Source organism: Zea mays, chromosome 4 (assembly GCF_902167145.1).
Source record: "Zea mays cultivar B73 chromosome 4, Zm-B73-REFERENCE-NAM-5.0, whole genome shotgun sequence".
NCBI lineage: Eukaryota > Viridiplantae > Streptophyta > Magnoliopsida > Poales > Poaceae > Zea > Zea mays.
Window position 1 is genome coordinate 172,236,342 of NC_050099.1, and position 19,489 is coordinate 172,255,830.

Here is a 19,489-nt window from a genome sequence, read left to right on the forward strand (position 1 = left end):
ACTAACTAACTATGAGGGATGAGGTGGTGATGGATCAACTAATTTCATTCAAATCAAACAACCCATTAGTAATAACGAACATCCGGTGACGACACGGGCTTAAATTAATAAATTATTACTCGCATGCATCTCTGTGCGTTCATCGTAAGTACTGTAAGGGCATGTACAGTGGAGAGACACCAAAACGGTTCTCCAAGCACATGAGACAACTAAGAGACTCTATTGTACAATGGAGTGTCTATAAACGTGGTCTATTAATAAATACAGAATTAAATGTATTTGTATAGCATTAGATCGATAGAACAGACGACAAATTCATACAGTGGGAAGTGAGGCGTCTGTTGCTACTTGGTTTACGAGCCAGATGCGTCTCTTCACGGAGAGACAGCTCTAAGATTTTTTTGCAAATAACCCCCTTAAACACCTTGTTGGCACCTTTTTGGGGCGCCAATCACTCAACAAGAACCGGCGGCGGTGCTCTCTGGTCAGGCGCGGACGGTCCGCGACCTGGCGACAGGGTCGTCTTCCTCCTCCTTGCTGGAATCTAGATCTCGTCCCCTGGGGGGAAAAGATCTTAAGGTGCTCCGGGTCGACAGGTCACCCGGGGCGTCCCCAGATGACGTGGAGTCGCCTAGGAATTAAGAGATCAAATCGAGGAAGAGGTCTTGGATGGACAACTAGATCTTGCCCCTCGGGAGGGGTGAGATCCTAGGGTCGTCTTGGGATCGGCAGGCCACCCAAGACGGATCTAGACGACGTAGAGTCGAATAGGGGTGGAGGTGGATATGCGGAAGACTACAACTAGAACTATGCTACATCTACTCCTAGGGCAGGAAAAGTAAATAAGGTAATTGGTTCGATTGGAATGTGTTCGGGGGTTCTCAATCGGCCGTACCCCTTTATATTTATAGGGGAGGAGGTCTGGACCTTTTCCTAAGAGATAGCCAACAAACTCCCACGTGATTAGATGGATAACCACGCACGAGATAAGGATAAACATCCGAGTTAATCTAATCTCGGGACACGCGGACCGTCCGGACCCATGGGCCGGACCGTCCGCTCATTTTGGTGTCCAACATATGCCCCCCTGCCTTTTGGTGGAGCTTGGCGAACCAAAAGCATTAGCGAAAACTTCGGAAACAATTGACCTCATAAGGTTTTGTTCCCGAACTAAGGACTCAGCTCGATGCAAGTCATCGGCTCTTGCGATCAGATAATATAAATACTTGATGGGACTTTAATGCACAGAGGCCGTTTCGGATCGCATCTTCTTCGGCCATGTCTACCTGATCAACCTGTCAATAGGCAAAAACTTGTGGTGCCCCCCAGCCCAAATAAGCAAACGGATTGGGCCAGTAATACGAATTCATCGCCGTACCACCCCACACATGAGCAGGACAACACATCGGCGATGGATAGAACGGAACGCACCATGCTATCCCTGGAGGAGGATGACAAGGCGATCTTGGTTGTGCTACCCTTTGGGTCCGTTTAGTCGGCTTTTGCACAGGTCGCCCTTTTGACTTCGTTTGTTTTATTGGCCGGTTGTGTGGAACGACCTTCTTCATATATTTGGCAAGCAACTGACCAAAAGTAGGGCCGACTCTACTGAGTCGTCCAGACGTCTTAGTAGTGTTTTGTTTCCTAACACTTGTGTTGGAACGTTGTGGTCCGATGGTCTGAGGTTGCTGCTTCTGACCATCTGCGGACCGTCCGGCCATCATAGCCGGACTGTCCGCGCCTGTCTCGGACTGTTCGGCCTTAGTACCCAGATCGTGCGGCGTACGCAGGACAGGTGACCGTGATCGGGTGTCCGATCGTGCTTGCCCCCCGGTGCCTCCGGTCTTTCTTTTGTCCGGAGCCTTCAGAGTAACCATTCTGCGTGACATATTTGGTGTGCGAGGATCACCAATGACGATATTTTTATTTTTATTTATCGGCCGCACAAGGCCGAATTATGGCCTTTTTGCTCGTTGGCTCTAATGTGGTGACAGGAACAGGTGGTCTGTCAATTTTCACCTCTTTTTGAAACCTCAACCGGCCTTCGTTTATAGCCGATTGTATTTGTCGACGGAAGACGGCACAATCATTGGTGTTATGGAGAAAGGAGTCATGCCATTTGCAATAAACACGCCCTTTTAATTGTTCAACCGGAGGAATTACATGTGACAATTTAATATTACCATGTTTAAGCAACTCATCAAATATTTTATCACATTTAGTAATATTAAATGTGAACTTAACCTTTTCCTTTTGTGTCGAGTGCGGGTGAGAGCGAACAGAAGGTTTGGCCTTAGTGGGCCAAACAAGCTCAGGGACGTGTGACTTTTTTGGTTCTTGGGGCTTAGGTGGCCGGTTATATTTATGTCGGCCTTCCGCACTAGGCGGATCACAGGTGACTTCTGGTGCTCCGGACGGTCCGACCTGCACAGTCGAACGGTCTGCGGGTGGATCGGACGGTCCGGTAATATCCTCGGACTGTCCGGTCACGCCAGGCAACACCTGTGACCCTTGTGGTGGGCTCTGTGTAACTCCGGACTGTCCGGCGTAGGGTGCCAGACGGTCTGACGGAGGGCCGGACGGTCCACGATTGTGTGCGGACGGTCCGGCCGTGCTCAGGGTTGACTCACCATTTAGCGAAGATGGTGATGACGGTCGTCCTGGATATGAGTTCATCGGCATACCAGAATATGGCTGGGGAAACCCATTTGCCGCCGATGTGTTTGGCGCAATTGTTTCATCGTCTAATTTATGTGATAAAAAATTAGGCATGTGAGTTTTTCCTAATGCATGTGACATCCTCTCTATATCCTCCGTGATACTTTTAATCCGATTATCAAAAGAAATTTTAATAGATGGAATATCATCGGCTGACCTGACATCACCTATCGTGGGGAGCTGTTGCAGCACGGCTAACATATACTCGGCGTTTATCTCCCTCTCTTGGACAGTCTTCTGGTGGCAGTCTACCTTGAAGTGCGAGAGGTACCACTTGTCCGCCACCTTGAGCACCTGATCCTTTTGTCGGTGGGCCTCCTCATCTATTTTCTTCATGTCATCTTCTAATCTTTTATGCTCAGCGGCCGATAAATTAGTCAGCCTTGTGTTGCTGTTTGGAGAAGCATTGTTGAGATCCTTAGAATCGGCCATGTAAGCCTGATTTTGTAGATCTGCAACTTCGTCCCCAGCGGAGTCGCCAAAAAGTATGTTGGCACCTTTTTGGGGCGCCAATCACTCAACAAGAACCGGCGGCGGTGCTCTCTGGTCAGGCGCGGACGGTCCGCGACCTGGCACGAGGCTAGGGTTTCCTGCCTGACGGCCGGACGGTCCGCGCCCTAGGGCCGGACGGTCCGCGACCTAGCGACAGGGTCGTCTTCCTCCTCCTTGCTGGAATCTAGATCTCGTCCCCTGGGGGAAAAAGATCTTAAGGTGCTTCGGGTCGACAGGTCACCCAGAGCGTCCCCAGATGACGTGGAGTCGCCTAGGAATTAAGAGATCAAATCGAGGAAGAGGTCTTGGATGGACAACTAGATCTTGCCCCTCGGGAGGGGTGAGATCCTAGGGTCGTCTTGGGATCGGCAGGCCACCCAAGACGGATCTAGACGACGTAGAGTCGAATAGGGGTGGAGGGGGATATGCGGAAGACTACAACTAGAACTATGCTACATCTACTCCTAGGGCAGGAAAAGTAAATAAGGTAATTGGTTCGATTGGAATGTGTTCGGGGATTCTCAATCGGTCGTACCCCTTTATATTTATAGGGGAGGAGGTCTGGACCTTTTCCTAAGAGATAGCCAACAAACTCCCACGTGATTAGATGGATAACCACGCACGAGATAAGGATAAACATCCGAGTTAATCTAATCTCGGGACACGCGGACCGTCCGGACCCATGGGCCGGACCGTCCGCTCATTTTGGTGTCCAACACACCTTAAGAGACTCCACATTAAACACCACTGTACATGCCCTAACAGCTAGCTCCTCCATGTCTTTTTCGTTTGTATCGGATTGCACCCGTAATTGTTTCAGCTAATCAAAATTTATATAAATTAGAGAATCAATCCGGTTAGGAATCGTTCCGACCCACCAATTCGAAACAACCGCACTAATTTGGTCGCGTCACGGATCTCAGCTTGTCTGTGCTGCCGGCCAATGAGCCCCTTGCTTCGTGCAGCAGGGAACAAGAAGCTAGAGATCAGAGAGGTTGCTTTGCTTTGGTGCTGCTTGCCTGCTTCCCCTATGTTTTTTTTCACGGATCACCAATTTGTCTGTGCTGCTTGCCTGCTTGCCACCAATTCCTGCCGGTGTCATCCGTGTCCGGCGGTCTGTCACGGTCACGGGCGAGGAGTGGTCCGTCCGTCCGTCTTTGTCGTGGATTCAATTCATTCATTCACACTCCAATAAAAAGTCGGCAGCAAATAACGGAGACCCCCCAACTGAGTTGAATTCAGTTCACAGTTTGAGTTCAGCAGAGAGAACGGGAAGGGCCGTGTCGCTGAGTTGTGGCTAAGAGATAATCAATCGTGTTGCCGCCGTGGTAAGTTACGTAGGAATGCATGCAGGCCGGGAGCGGGAGCGGGATCGGAGGGAGGGATGAAAGGCTACTACTGGCTCTCTTGGTCTTGGATTCCCTTTTGTGACTTGGACGTTGTCCTGAGCGCGCTGTAGATGGAAATGGAATCTCCCGTTAGACTTGTGGCCCTTGTTCAGGAATCTCAGCCTACCTACCAGGAGCTGGATCTGGTACTGGTAGGGACCAATTAGTGGAGTACCACTGCTCCATGTGGCTATAGAGCCGTAGAGGTCGCCTTTTGGTCCCTCTGTCCTCTGTCGACCGCATGTGTTTCGTCATCGAGCTATTATGTTCAGCGGACTCCGCATGGCATGGAGATGTTGCTTGTTTGTTTTGTAGGAGAGCCTATAATAAAACCAGACTTTTAAACTTTCTATATAACCTCCACTTTTCTGAGCCCGACCCTGGTTTTCGAAAGCTAAACTGAGAAGTTATCCAAAAAAAAAAAACTCAAATAAACAGGATCTTCTGTGATCCCAACACAACACGCAAACACCACCCGGAAACGCTGGCTGGTCGCCGTACTGGCCGGACTGCGCGCGCCGTATACGTTGAACGACTTTGCATTCGGCACGACATTATCATTCCAGTCGCTCTGCCGTCTCTTTCGTCGGGCCTTAGCTGCTCATCGAGATTCACAGATCCTACCTACCGTCCTCCGCCGCCAGCTGACGGGCTGAGAGCCTGCGACACGATATAGGAGTGACGGAGGCACAGAGCGCCGAGGCGGCGACTGCTGCTGACGGCCGGCAAGTCATCATCGGTGCGCGGGAGATGGGGTGGCAGGCCCAGGTTAGATGGGCCGCTGAAGGCAAGGGGGGGCCCGACGTCTTCGAGTTGCATGCATGCAAACGTTGTGCTGGACTGTAATGTATCTCAACGAGGCCCATTGGCTAATTGGAGGCGACGAGCTTCCAGGGGTTATATTAAATGTCAGCATTACAGTCAGACTCGAGAAAATCTCTACTACTCTATATGAAGGTATTGTAGGCGTCCACACACCATGGTTCTGCCGCGACCGTCCTCCCCGCCCGCCCCGCCATCAGCGCTCGGTCGACACCGCGCCGCCACAATCAACGCGGATCCACGGGCCCTCCTCCCCACCCGCCCCGCCATCAGCGCTCGGTCGACACCGCGCCGCCACAATCAACGCAAATCCGCGGGCCCTCCTCCCCACCGCCTTCCACCGCCGCCGCAATGGAAGGTCATCCGCGCTGTGGATCCACAACCTCAAATCCTCCCAGATCCGTGCCCCACGTGCCGCGCCTGCACCCGCCGTGTGCCCGCCTCCACCGCGCCAGCAGTGCTCTCGCCAGAACCACGCATGCGGATCTCCCCGTCCGACCACAGACCTCCCCGCACGCGCGCCTGCAAATGGATCTCACCCGACGCCCCCGCCACACACGCCGTGACCTCCGTCGCGCCCTCACCTCCGCCGCACCCTACCAATCCTACTAACTGTAGTTGTTGTTGGCGAGGGACGTCATCGCCACTAGATCCGGAAGAGAGCAACCATGGGGAGGACGACCCGAAGCGGCGACGTTGTATCTGTGGAGACGAGGACGACACTGCCTGCAAGGTACGGATTCGAGGACGGACGTCCCTTGATCCCAACAGCGGCGGCCTCCTTGGCGTAGCGCTCCCTTGATCCGATGGACCACGCGTTGGCGATGGACCACGCGGTTGGGGTGGCCTCGAACCCTAGCTTTGTCTCAGGCGTCGTGGCCGTCGGCCCCGGCTGGGAGAGGGAGAAGGAGGCCATCGTGGTGCACCCGCTGTAAGAGCTCAAGGCGCATGTCGCCTGCCACCGCGTCGCCGCCCCGTGTACCAGCTCCCACGCATCGACGCGTAGATAGTGGTGAGGCGGCAGCGACCCCGACGCGTACGCTGTGGTGCTCAAGAGGAAGTTTGACCTGTACTGCACCGCCGTCGCCAAATCCATGGTGTGGTTTCTCTTCCTTCTGCTACTTTTCTCCTCCAAAGATAGACTTTTCTAGGCCTATTTGAGTTGCTGTGGTTTGTGTGCTTCGATGTTTCAGTTTCACCTCTTGCTTGATTTCGAGTCATAATGGTAGAAATTGCAAAGTAGAAGAACCTTGCTTCATTTGAAAATTGTTGAATACTAACATCAGATGTTAGTAGACTTGGAAAATCACAAGTAGAAGAAGAAAACGTCGGTTGCTTCATTTGAGGACTTGGAAATTGTTGAATACTAACATCAGATGTTAGTAGACAGCACAAGGAAGCAAGCAGCTCAGCCTGTGAATCTGATATTGACATCTCTATGTTTTAAATTATAGGCTCACATGCACATCGGTGCCAATTATTATTACACGAGTCAACCATTTTCCTATGGACAAAAGAGAGCACTAACCGCATGTGTACTAAATACAATAGACAAATCTCTTTTGAACTTCTAAATTTACATGAATAGCTCACCAAATTATGTTCTAGAGTCAGCTCCATAATTTAACCCTTTCAGTTTTTTTCTTTCTTTCCCATGAACAACATTCAACTTCCAAAGTTCATCATGAAGTAATGTCTGGAGCTGCGAGAATGGCGCCATATAGTATAAAAAGGAGCTACTATTTGGAAAAGTCTTATACTTATCAAAAGTAAGTTTTTGATCCTCCATTTTATTACAGATTTTGTGATTCCAGATCTGTTGACCTCAAGCCAGATTGGGTACAACCTTATTGTTGTTTTGTTGACCAACTATAGAAAGAAAAGCTAAAACTTTCCATGTTGTATTGATTTTGTAGGAAATCCAAGAGTAATACCAAAGGTTACATGAGATGTATGCTTGTTGGTGAGAATTATGGCTGCTAACTTGTACTTCTCTCATATCGAAGATCTAATGTTTCAGGTACTGCAATATAAGTACTTCCTTACATGTTAAGAACCGCGACATTGTTTGTTCTCTGGTGCTAAAACACAATATTCTATTCTAGCTCTCTATGTGGCACTGGAGTGATGAACTTTGGATCCGTGTTGATGAATCACATTGCTATTCAAGAAAAGCTGCAAAACACTATATAGGTAACAAAATTGTAATCTAAGAAGGAAATTTGTATGAAACTACATATCTATTGATTACCTTATTATTATTGTTATTTTTTTGCTTTGGCCATGTGAAGTTAATCACTTAAATGGGAGATCTGATCTAAAAACTTTATAAACAATTAACTCTAAATAGCAATGTGATATGCCTATGCAAGTAATAACATTTAAAGTGTGTCATTTTGATATTTTATTCTTATTGTCCATGGTTCACCATAGGATTATGTATCTTCTGCAGCTGTTCGCAACCTTCAAACTGTTTTGTCAAGAGCTTAATTTATGAAGGGTAAAACTTACTGCCAACTTCGTTTTGGCCAGTTTAGTTATTGGACGTGCTATGCTAAATATTTCTCTTATATATAAATGTTATTTGTTTTCCTAACATCTACTATACTAACATATACTACTTTTTCCCCTGAAAACAGTAATCCAAAAGTTTAGTGTAAATCTATCAATCTGAACAGTTTTTTGGCTTCATTTATACGTTATTCAACTATATATTGGGACTTTTGGTCATGGAAAGTATGATATGGTTTTAACTAAAACTGCATCTTCATAGTCCCATCTATGGGGCCTAAGTCATCTGAGGATAGCTACTGTGGAGTATCACATCTGTTGGAGAGAATGGCCTTCAAGAGCACAGTGAATCGGACCCACTTACAGTTAGTTTGTGAGGTAGAAGCCATTGGAGGAAATGTCTCTGCATTAGCTTCCCGTGAACAAATGAGCTATACCTATGATGCATTGAAGAACTATACACCAGAAATGGTTGAAGTTCTCATTGACAATGTGAGGAATCCAGCATTCCTCGATTGGGAGGTCAAAGAGCAGGTACTTTATCACTGAAAATAAATTTAAGTTCTTTTTTCATCCTTTTATGTATTAATGGTGTTCTTCATTTCTACAGCTCTAGAACATAAACTAACATAGTCAAATCACATAGAGTGAATAAAAATGAACTTGCACAATATCTCCACTTGGAATTATTTGTCTCAGCGAAGGAATAACATAGTCAAATCACAGAGTCTGCACTGCTCATACTACTCATCAGATCTAATGTGCTAATTACTTTTATGTTCTCATTTATGTCTTTCAGTAATGATGTTGCCAATCTCAACAATACGCTATGAGCGATTTCCTTTAGCACGAAACAATGCTGAGCAATTGTAGCCATTTTCTGGATTAGCCTTGATTATTTTATTATGTTTAGCTTTATCATTTGCTTTTCTAAAAACTACATATTTTGGTGACTAACACGATAATGAAACCAAGGATGATAAATGGTGAGCATGCGACACTTCGTCGACACTGCCCAGCTACACCCAGTTTCCCTCCCAGCTTCTCTGATTATCGATTTTTTTTGTCTCAGCGCGTGCGGACGCCGGAGTCGGAAGAGTTCCCGTTGAGGAGAAGCTTGTCGCGGCCCAAAGAGAGAGGAGGCATACGTGTGGACGCCAGACGGCTAGAGCCAGAGGAGGACTACGCACGCAGAAGAGCGAGGAGGCCAACGAGTCTTCACACCTCACCGCCAGGACGTCGTAGGTACAATTCTCATCCCAACCCAGTTCAATTAATCTGTTTAGGTCCACTTTGAACATTGCTTATTATTAGTATCTTACAATCAATTTGTATCATCTATCTCAATGTATCTGTGTGTGACTCGATTTGAGTTCTTATCTGAAGCATGTCCAGTGTTGCTCTTACAACTTAAATTGAAGTCTTTTCTGATCTCTTTTACTATGCTTTGTTCTCAAATTTTAGTTGGTAGTGCCCTAACTTCGGTCTCTAGGAACAATTTGCACCAGCAGTGCTGCTCCTGAAACAGAGACAATAGGGTGATCATCTCCAAAATGGCCAGTTATTGACTATTTCAATCAGACAAAAATCACAAGCTTTAAATTCATCGTAGGGAGGAGTGTTGCTTGTGTTTTTGTAGTAGCCAAATAAGCATTGAATTGATAAAACACTATTTGACTCGTTGTGGTTCCACTATCACCATCGCCCACTTTAGTGACCCATTCATTTAGGCTATCCTTGAGATTTATAATTTCAATAGCACTTGCTTCACTAACGGCCTCCAGGATACACCCTTGCTTGCTCCAATAATAGATGTGTTTGTGTCTTTACACACGTTTTCATACTTCTAATGGGCATGCTTATGGACCGTGAGGACTAACATTTTTTTCTCTATTTTCTCTCTCTTAGGAATGACTTTATGATTTTATAATAGTTCTTTAAAATGAGTGGCTTTGTGATTTTATATAGTCCTATAGTTCTACTCTAGTAAGTAGTACTACCTTATTATTTTTTTTTAAAAAATTATATTGCTACTGTACTAGCACCCTACTATTCCATTCAGACATGTAAAGATTAGCAATCAGTATGTGAGTTGTAACTGAATGTTCAACAAAATGTTAGTGCTACTTGCTAGGTATGAATTTCGGCCTCGCGCTCGACAGGTTCCTATGCTGAACAAGGTTTCTATGGATTCCGCCGCCGCCCGCCCGCTTGTGACGTTGCCCTGTTTTCGTAGGTGCCGCCAGCCGCCGGTGCCGTGCAGCCGGGCCCTTCCATGGTGTGTCAGGCGAGCTCTCGGAGGTGCAGAAGAAGTGCACGCTCTACAGCCTGAGTTGCCCCCTGGCTCTAGGTACGCACCTCCTTCATGCTCTTTCGCTGACCTCGACCTCCACTCTACCCTCTGCGCCCACCTTGATTGTGAATTCAGATTCATATATTTCTTTACTGTGTGTAGGCCATTTAAGTACGCGTATTTGATTTGAGAGCTGGAGGAGACAAGATCTCGCAGGCTTTGAAATCTATATGCTGGAGGAGCAAGGCCATCCAAGTAGAGGTACTTTTGCTGTGACATTCTTTTATTTTTTTCATATGTTAATTTAGACTGTATGCCCTTAATAAGGTGAATGTCAATATCCTACGTTTGGAGGCATTTTTTAATTCCTATTTTTGGTACGAGCATGTTACTTAATCAGTGATTGTGTGATCTTGTAGTTATGGTCCAAAATTTTATATGGCACAAGGATGTTGTTGTGTTTTGCTTTCTACCACACCTTGTAGTTATGGTCCAAAACATTACTTGAAGATGACTTTGTTAGTTCCTAAGTTCATATAATGTCGTAGATCTTGGTAGCCAATTTCATGTGTGTTAGTGCTCTATATTTGGATCTGTCATTTACATTTAGAGGGTGTGTGTTATTATTGCAAGTGCTCTATAGTATGTGAAAGGGAATTAGGCTTACACCTAGTTCCTAAATAATTTTGGTGGTTGAATTGCCCAACACAAATAATTGGACTAACTAGTTTGCCCAAGTGTGTAGATTATACAGGTGTAAAAGGTTCACCCTCAGCCAATAAAAAGACCAAGTTTTGGATTCAATAAAGGAGCAAAGGGGCAACCGAAGGCACCCCTGGTCTGGCGCACCGGACTGTCCGGTGTGCCACCGGACAGTGAACAGTACCTGTCCGGTGCACCAGGGGACTCAGACTCAAACTCGCCACCTTCGGGAATTTCCAGGGCGACTCGGCTATAATTCACCGGACTGTCCGGTGTACACCGGACAGTGTCCGGTGCGCCAAGGGAGGTCGGCCTCAGGAACTCGCCAGCTTCGGGAAACGCCAACGGCTAGCCCGCTAAAATTCACCGGACTGTCCGGTGTGCACCGGACTGTCCGGTGCGCCTCCGAAGCAACGGTCATCTCCGCGCCAACGGCTCTCTGCCGCGCATTTAATGCGCCCTCTGCGCGCGCAGAAGTCAGAATCGCCCATGCTGGCACACCGGACATCAAACAGTACCTGTCCGGTGTGCACCGGACACCCAGGCGGGCCCACAAGTCAGAAGCTCCAACGGTCAGAATCCAACGGCAGTGATGACGTGGCAGGGGGCACCGGACTGTCCGGTGCGCCATCGAACAGACAGGTTTCCCAACGGCCACATTTGGTGGTTGGGGCTATAAATACCCCAACCACCCCACCATTCATTGTATCCAAGTTTTCCCACTTCTCAACCACTTACAAGAGCTAGGCATTCAATTCTAGACACATTTAAAGAGATCAAATCCTCTCCAATTCCACACAAAACCCTAGTGACTAGTGAGAGTGATTTGCCGTGTTCATTTGAGCTCTTGCGCTTGGATTGCTTCTTTTCTTTCTCACTTGTTCTTGTGATCAAAACTCCATTGTAATCAAGGCAAGAGGCACCAATTGTGTGGTGGCCCTTGCGGGGAAGTTTTGTTCCCGGCTTTGATTTGAGAAGAGAAGCTCACTCGATCCGTGGATCGTTTGAGAGAGGGAAGGGTTGAAAGAGACCCGGCCTTTGTGGCCTCCTCAACGGGGAGTAGGTTTGAGAGAACCGAACCTCGGTAAAACAAATCCGTGTGTCACACTTCATTATTCGCTTGGGATTTGTTTTTACGCCCTCTCTCGTGGACTCGTTTCTTTATTACTAACGTTAACCCCGGCTTGTAGTTGTGTTTATATTTGTAAATTTCAGTTTCGCCCTATTCACCCCCCCTCTAGGCGACTTTCAATTGGTATCAAAGCCCGGTTCTTCATTAGAGCCTAACCGCTCGAAGAGATGTCGGGAGATCACGCCAAGAAGGAGATGGAGACCGGCGAAAAGCCCACTACAAGCTACGGGAGCACTTCATCGGAAGAGTCCCGCACCAAAAGGAGGGAGAAGAAGAAGAGCTCCTCCAACAAAGGGAAGGAGAAGAAATCTTCTTCTCACCACAAAGAGAAGAAGGAAAAATCTTCTTCCCACAAGCCGCATCGGAAAGGCGACAAGCACAAGAGGATGAGGAAGGTGGTCTACTACGAGACCGACACTTCATCAACATCGACCTCCGACTCCGATGCGCCCTCCGTCACTTCTAAGCGCCAAGAGCGCAAGAAGTATAGTAAGATCCCCCTACGCTACCCTCGCATTTCCAAACATACACCTTTACTTTCCGTCCCATTAGGCAAACCACCAACTTTTGATGGTGAAGATTACGCTAGGTGGAGCGATTTAATGCGATTTCATCTAACCTCGCTCCACAAAAGCATATGGGATGTTGTTGAGTTTGGTGCGCAGGTACCATCCATAGGGGATGAGAACTATGATGAGGATGAGGTGGCCCAAATCGAGCACTTCAACTCTCAAGCGACAACGATACTCCTCGCCTCTTTAAGTAGAGAAGAGTATAACAAAGTGCAAGGGTTGAAGAGCGCCAAGGAGGTTTGGGATGTGCTCAAAACTGCGCACGAGGGAGATGAGCTCACCAAGATCACCAAGCGGGAAACGGTCGAGGGGGAGCTCGGTCGGTTCCGGCTTCACAAAGGGGAGGAGCCACAACACATGTACAACCGGCTCAAGACTTTGGTGAACCAAGTGCGCAACCTCGGGAGCAAGAAGTGGGACGACCACGAAGTGGTAAATGTTATTTTAAGATCTCTCATTTTTCTTAATCCCACTCAAGTTCAATTGATTCGTGGTAATCCTAGATATACTAAAATGACCCCCGAGGAAGTTATCGGGCATTTTGTAAGTTTTGAGTGCATGATAGAAGGCTCGAGGAAAATCAACGAGCTTGGCAACCCATCCGAAGCCCAACCCGTTGCATTCAAGGCAACGGAGGAGAAGGAGGAGGAGTCTACACCAAGTCGACAACCAATAGACGCCTCCAAACTCGACAATGAGGAAATGGCGCTCGTCATCAAGAGCTTCCGCCAAATCCTCAAGCAAAGGAGGGGGAAGGATTACAAGTCCCGCTCCAAGAAGGTTTGCTACAAGTGTGGTAAGCCCGGTCATTTTATTGCTAAATGTCCTATATCTAGTGACAGTGACCGAGGTGACGACAAGAAGGGGAGGCGAAAGGAGAAGAAGAGGTACTACAAGAAGAAGGGCGGTGATGCCCATGTTTGTCGGGAGTGGGACTCCGACGAAAGCTCAAGCGACTCCTCCAACGACGAGGACGCCGCCAACATCGCCGTCACCAAGGGACTCCTCTTCCCCAACGTCGGCCACAAGTGCCTCATGGCAAAGGACGGCAAAAAGAAGGTTAAATCTAAGTCCTCCACTAAATATGAATCCTCTAGTGATGACAATGCTAGTGATGAGGAAGATAATTTGCGTTCCCTTTTTGCCAACCTTAACATAGCTCAAAAGGAAAAATTAAATGAATTGGTTAGTGCTATTCATGAAAAGGATGACCTTTTGGATTCCCAAGAGGACCTCCTTATTAAGGAAAACAAGAAACATGTTAAGGTTAAAAATGCTTACGCTCTACAAGTTGAAAAATGTGAAAAATTGTCTAGTGAGCTAAGCACTTGCCGTGAGACAATTGACAACCTTAGAAATGAAAATGCTAGTTTAAATGCTAAGGTTGATTCTCATGTTTGTAATGTTTTAATTCCCACTCCTAGAGATAATAATGATGATTTGCTTGCTAGGATTGAAAAATTAAACATTTCTCTTGCTAGCCTTAGATTAGAGAATGAAAACTTAATTGCTAAGGCTAAAGATTTTGATGTTTGCAAAGTTACAATTTCCAATCTTAAAGATAAAAATGATATTCTTCATGCTAAGATTGTGGAACTTGATTCTTGCAAACCCTCTACATCTACCATTGAGCATGTCACTATTTGTGCTAGATGTAGAGATATTGATGTTAATGCTATTCATGATCACATGATCTTAATTAAGCAACAAAATGATCATATAGCTAAACTTGATGCTAAAATTGCCGAGCACAACTTAGAAAATGAGAAATTTAAATTTGCTCGTAGCATGCTTTATAATGGGAGACGCCCGGGCATTAAGGATGGCATTGGCTTCCAAAGGGGAGACAATGTCAAAATTAATGCCCCTCCTAAGAACTTGTCTAACTTTGTTAAGGGCAAGGCTCCCATGCCTCAGGATAACGAGGGCTACATTTTGTATCCTGCCGGCTATCCTGAGAGCAAAATTAGAAAAATTCATTCTAGGAAGTCTCACTCTGGCCCTAATCATGCTTTTATGTATAAGGGTGAGACATCTAGTTCTAGGCAACCAACCCGTGCCAAGTTGCCTAGAAAGAAAACTCCTAATGCATCAAATGATCATGCTATTTCATTTAAAACTTTTGATGCTTCTTATGTGCTTACTAACAAATCCGGCAAAGTAGTTGCCAAGTTTGTTGGGGGCAAACACAAGGGTTCCAAGACTTGTGTTTGGGTACCCAAAGTTCTTGTATCTAATGCCAAAGGACCCAAAACCGTTTGGGTACCTAAAGTCAAGAACTAAAATTGTTTTGTAGGTTTATGCATCCGGGGGCTCAAGTTGGATACTCGACAGCGGGTGCACAAACCACATGACCGGGGAGAAAAGGATGTTCTCCTCTTATGAGAAAAACAAAGATCCCCAACGAGCTATCACATTCGGGGATGGAAATCAAGGTTTGGTCAAAGGTTTGGGTAAAATTGCTATATCTCCTGACCATTCTATTTCCAATGTTTTTCTTGTAGATTCTTTAGATTACAACTTGCTTTCTGTTTCACAATTATGTCAAATGGGCTACAACTGTCTTTTTACTGATGTAGGTGTCACTGTCTTTAGAAGAAGTGATGATTCAATAGCATTTAAGGGTGTGTTAGAGGGTCAGCTATACTTAGTAGATTTTGATAGAGCTGAGCTCGACACATGCTTAATTGCTAAGACTAACATGGGTTGGCTCTGGCACCGCCGACTAGCCCATGTTGGGATGAAGAATCTTCATAAGCTTCTAAAGGGAGAGCACATTTTAGGATTAACAAATGTTCATTTTGAGAAAGACAGGATTTGTAGCGCATGCCAGGCGGGGAAGCAAGTTGGAGTCCATCATCCACACAAGAACATCATGACGACCGACAGGCCGCTTGAGCTACTCCACATGGATCTATTCGGCCCGATTGCTTACATAAGCATCGGCGGGAGTAAGCATTGTCTTGTAATAGTGGATGATTATTCTCGCTTCACTTGGGTATTCTTTTTACAGGAAAAATCTCAAACCCAAGAGACCTTAAAGGGATTCTTGAGAAGGGCTCAAAATGAGTTCGGCTTAAGGATCAAGAAAATAAGAAGCGACAACGGGACGGAGTTCAAGAACTCTCAAATTGAAAGCTTTCTTGAGGAAGAGGGCATCAAGCATGAGTTCTCTTCTCCCTATACTCCACAACAAAATGGTGTAGTGGAGAGGAAGAATCGAACTCTATTGGACATGGCAAGAACCATGCTTGATGAATACAAGACTTCGGATCGGTTTTGGGCGGAGGCAGTCAACACCGCTTGCTACGCCATCAACCGGTTATATCTACACCGAATCCTCAAGAAGACATCATATGAACTCCTCACCGGTAAAAAGCCTAACATTTCATATTTTAGAGTTTTTGGTAGCAAATGCTTTATTCTTGTTAAAAGAGGTAGAAAATCTAAATTTGCTCCTAAAACTGTAGAAGGCTTTTTACTTGGTTATGACTCAAACACAAGGGCATATAGGGTCTTTAACAAGTCCACTGGACTAGTTGAAGTCTCATGTGACGTTGTGTTTGATGAAACTAACGGCTCTCAAGTAGAGCAAGTTGATCTTGATGAGATAGGTGATGAAGAGGCTCCATGCATCGCATTAAGGAACATGTCCATTGGGGATGTGTGTCCTAAGGAATCCGAAGAGCCTCCAAATGCACAAGATCAACCATCCTCCTCCATGCAAGCATCTCCACCAACTCAAGATGAGGAAGAGGCTCAAGTCGATGAAGAAGAAGATCAATCAAATGAGCCACCTCAAGATGATGGCAATGATCAAGGGGGAGATGCAAATGATCAAGAAAAGGAGGATGAGGAAGAACCAAGGCCGCCACACCCAAGAGTCCACCAAGCAATTCAACGAGATCACCCCGTCGACACCATCCTCGGCGACATTCATAAGGGGGTAACCACTCGATCTCGTGTTGCACATTTTTGTGAACATTACTCTTTTGTTTCCTCTGTTGAGCCACACAGGATAGAGGAAGCACTTCAAGATTCGGATTGGGTGGTGGCTGAAGGAAACGGGTGACGCCTAAGAGGGGGGGGGTGAATTAGGACTTCTAAAACTTTTACTAAACTTGGCCACAATTAAATCCCTAGAGCAAAACCTATGCAAGAATCAAAACTAGAATGTGCAAACTAGGTTTTGTCTAAGTGTTGCTATCTCTACCGCAAAGGCTAAGTTTCAATCTACACTAAATAAGTATGACAACAAGATTGAAACTTAAATGCTTAATATAAATGCGGAATGTAAAGAGCTAAGTAGAGAAGCAAACTCTCGTGGATGACGCCGGTATTTTTACCGAGGTATCCGGAACCGCGCAAGGTCCCGACTAATCCTCGTTGGTGCCCCTACGCAAAGGGAAGCCCACGCGAGGGCCAAGCACCTCGGTCGAGTAACTCCGTAGAGAGCCGCGGGCCTTCTCCACGCGCAAGTGGTGCTCCGCTTCCGGCTCCTCTCGGACGCTCCCCGCCGTCTCCACTATCGAGCTTCCGGCCGAAACGCCGCGGGCCTCGTTCCCTCCGGTACACGGTGGCGGCCGTAACACAAACACGGTTGTCACGGTCTCGCAAGACTCTCGCCCCACTCGGTACAATTACAACGGCTCGCGCAAGAGCCGAGGGGTTGTGAGGTTTATCTAAACTCACTCAACTAACTAGGATTCACCTAGAGCAAGCGCTAAAGCGGTCTAACTAACCTAAGCACTTCGCAAAGCACCTACGCTAATCACCGAGTGATTCTATTAAGCACTTGGGTGTTTGAGCACTTGGAAATATGCACTATGTGTATTGGAATGTTGCTTGGGCTCTCACACTTGAGAATGGCCGGTTGGGGTGTTATTTATAGCCTCCACACCCTCAACTAGCCGTTGGACAGAAAGCAGCAGCTTTCTATCGTCGGGTGCACCGGACAGTCCGGTGCACCACCCGACACTGAACAGTAGATGTCCGGTGCCGCCACGTCAGCCGACCGTTGGCGCCTGTAGCAGTCGACCGTTGGATCCGACCGTTGCCTTTCTGCCCGTTGGCACACCGGACAGTCCGGTGCACACCGGACAGTCCGGTGCTACAGCCAGAGAGTGCCTTTCTGCGGCCTCTCCGCGCAGACTGTCCGGTGCCTCACCGGACAGTCCGGTGCACACCGGACACCGATGTCCGGTGCACCACCTGGCGCTGGCTGACAGCCCTTTCTTGGATTTCTTCGCTGATTTCTTCGGGCTTCTTTGTTCTTGAGTCTTGGACTTCTATGCATCTTTTTATGTCTTCTTTTGAGATGTTGCATCCTCATTGCCTTGGTCCAATTCTCTTCGCATCCTGTGAACTACAAACACAAACACTAGAAAACTTATTAGTTCACGGATTGTGTTGTTCATCAAACACCAAAACTCAATTAGCCAAAAGGCCCGGGGTCCATTTTCCTTACAATCTCCCCCTTTTTGGTGATTGATGACAACACAACCAAAGCAAGCAGATAATACAAGTATTTGAATTAAAAAGTGCAATCTACTTGCTAGAATGCATGATTGTCCCCACAATGTGACATTATGGACTTAAGCCTCCCCCTAACTCCATAATTCACTTACTTCCTATTTTTGGACCAAATAACCAAAACCACTTGAAAAGTCATTTGTAGATATAAAATTTTAAATTGGTGGTGTTTGGTGTTTGATATAGTTTTCATTGCTTTGGCCCCTAAACTTCTCCCCCTTTGGCATCAACCACCGAAAAGGAAGACATTAAAGGCATGTAGGAAGTAAATAAAAGCTTGCCCTCAACAAATGATATCACTAGAAGTATATTAAATTAAGCCATGAAGGATACCACTTGTAGATCATGAAAGATACCATGAGTAGGAGTTCCTCAAAAGATTATTTCTCCTAAATGAGTATTCTCCTTTGGAAAGAGTTTTTCTCCCCCTTTAGAGATGAAGAAATACTCCCCCTGACAGAGATCCTCTACTTAGGAAAAAGCATGTGAGACATGATTTGAAAAGACTGACTTCCCTTATGCATAGGTAACAGAATATGAGTTAACTACTTATGCATTTTTAGCAACATGGAAGCATATGATATGAAATATAGTCTAATCAAATATTGGAGAAGACATGTAAATGGTACTGAATGTAGTCTCAAAAGATACCAATTGAAGACCAATTGTAGGTCAATGGCGAGCTTGAGAGACATGAGAGTTCTTGGAGATTTTGCAGTGGAAGATTGTTGTCTTTCTCCGGGGACCTTATTTTCCTTACAATGAGACTATCACATAAAATAGACTTGAAAAGGTGTTAGTCTCAAAGTGTTAGATTATAGAGTAACCTCCCCCTAAAAGTGTGCATACAAGTTTTGAATACTTGTAGGAGACATGCACTCTGATTTGATATCAAGAGGGGCAAATTATCCATAATCCTAACTTTGGCACATATAAGTTAAATGATACACTTGTAGAAATCAAAAATTTTCAATTTATGCATCATTTACTATGGAGTGATATAAAAGCAATGTGCCATTCTTAACTAAACATTTTGAGCCATGTAGGTTTGCTTAAGAGTATGAATTAAGAACAAGCAATCCTACCATATGATTTACCTAGTATGCATGAAAATAAAAGTACATAACAAATGTAATACTAGGCAAGAAAGGTAAACTAGATAATAGATAAATAGATATCAATTGTAAAAACAAAGAATACAATAAAACTAGTTACCTTAGTCATGGGTGGGAAATTTGGGTCCAAAATTTTCACTAACACACTTGGCAGTAAACTTGATCCAATATGATGTATCCCATGATATACATCCCAACTTTGCCAAGTCTCC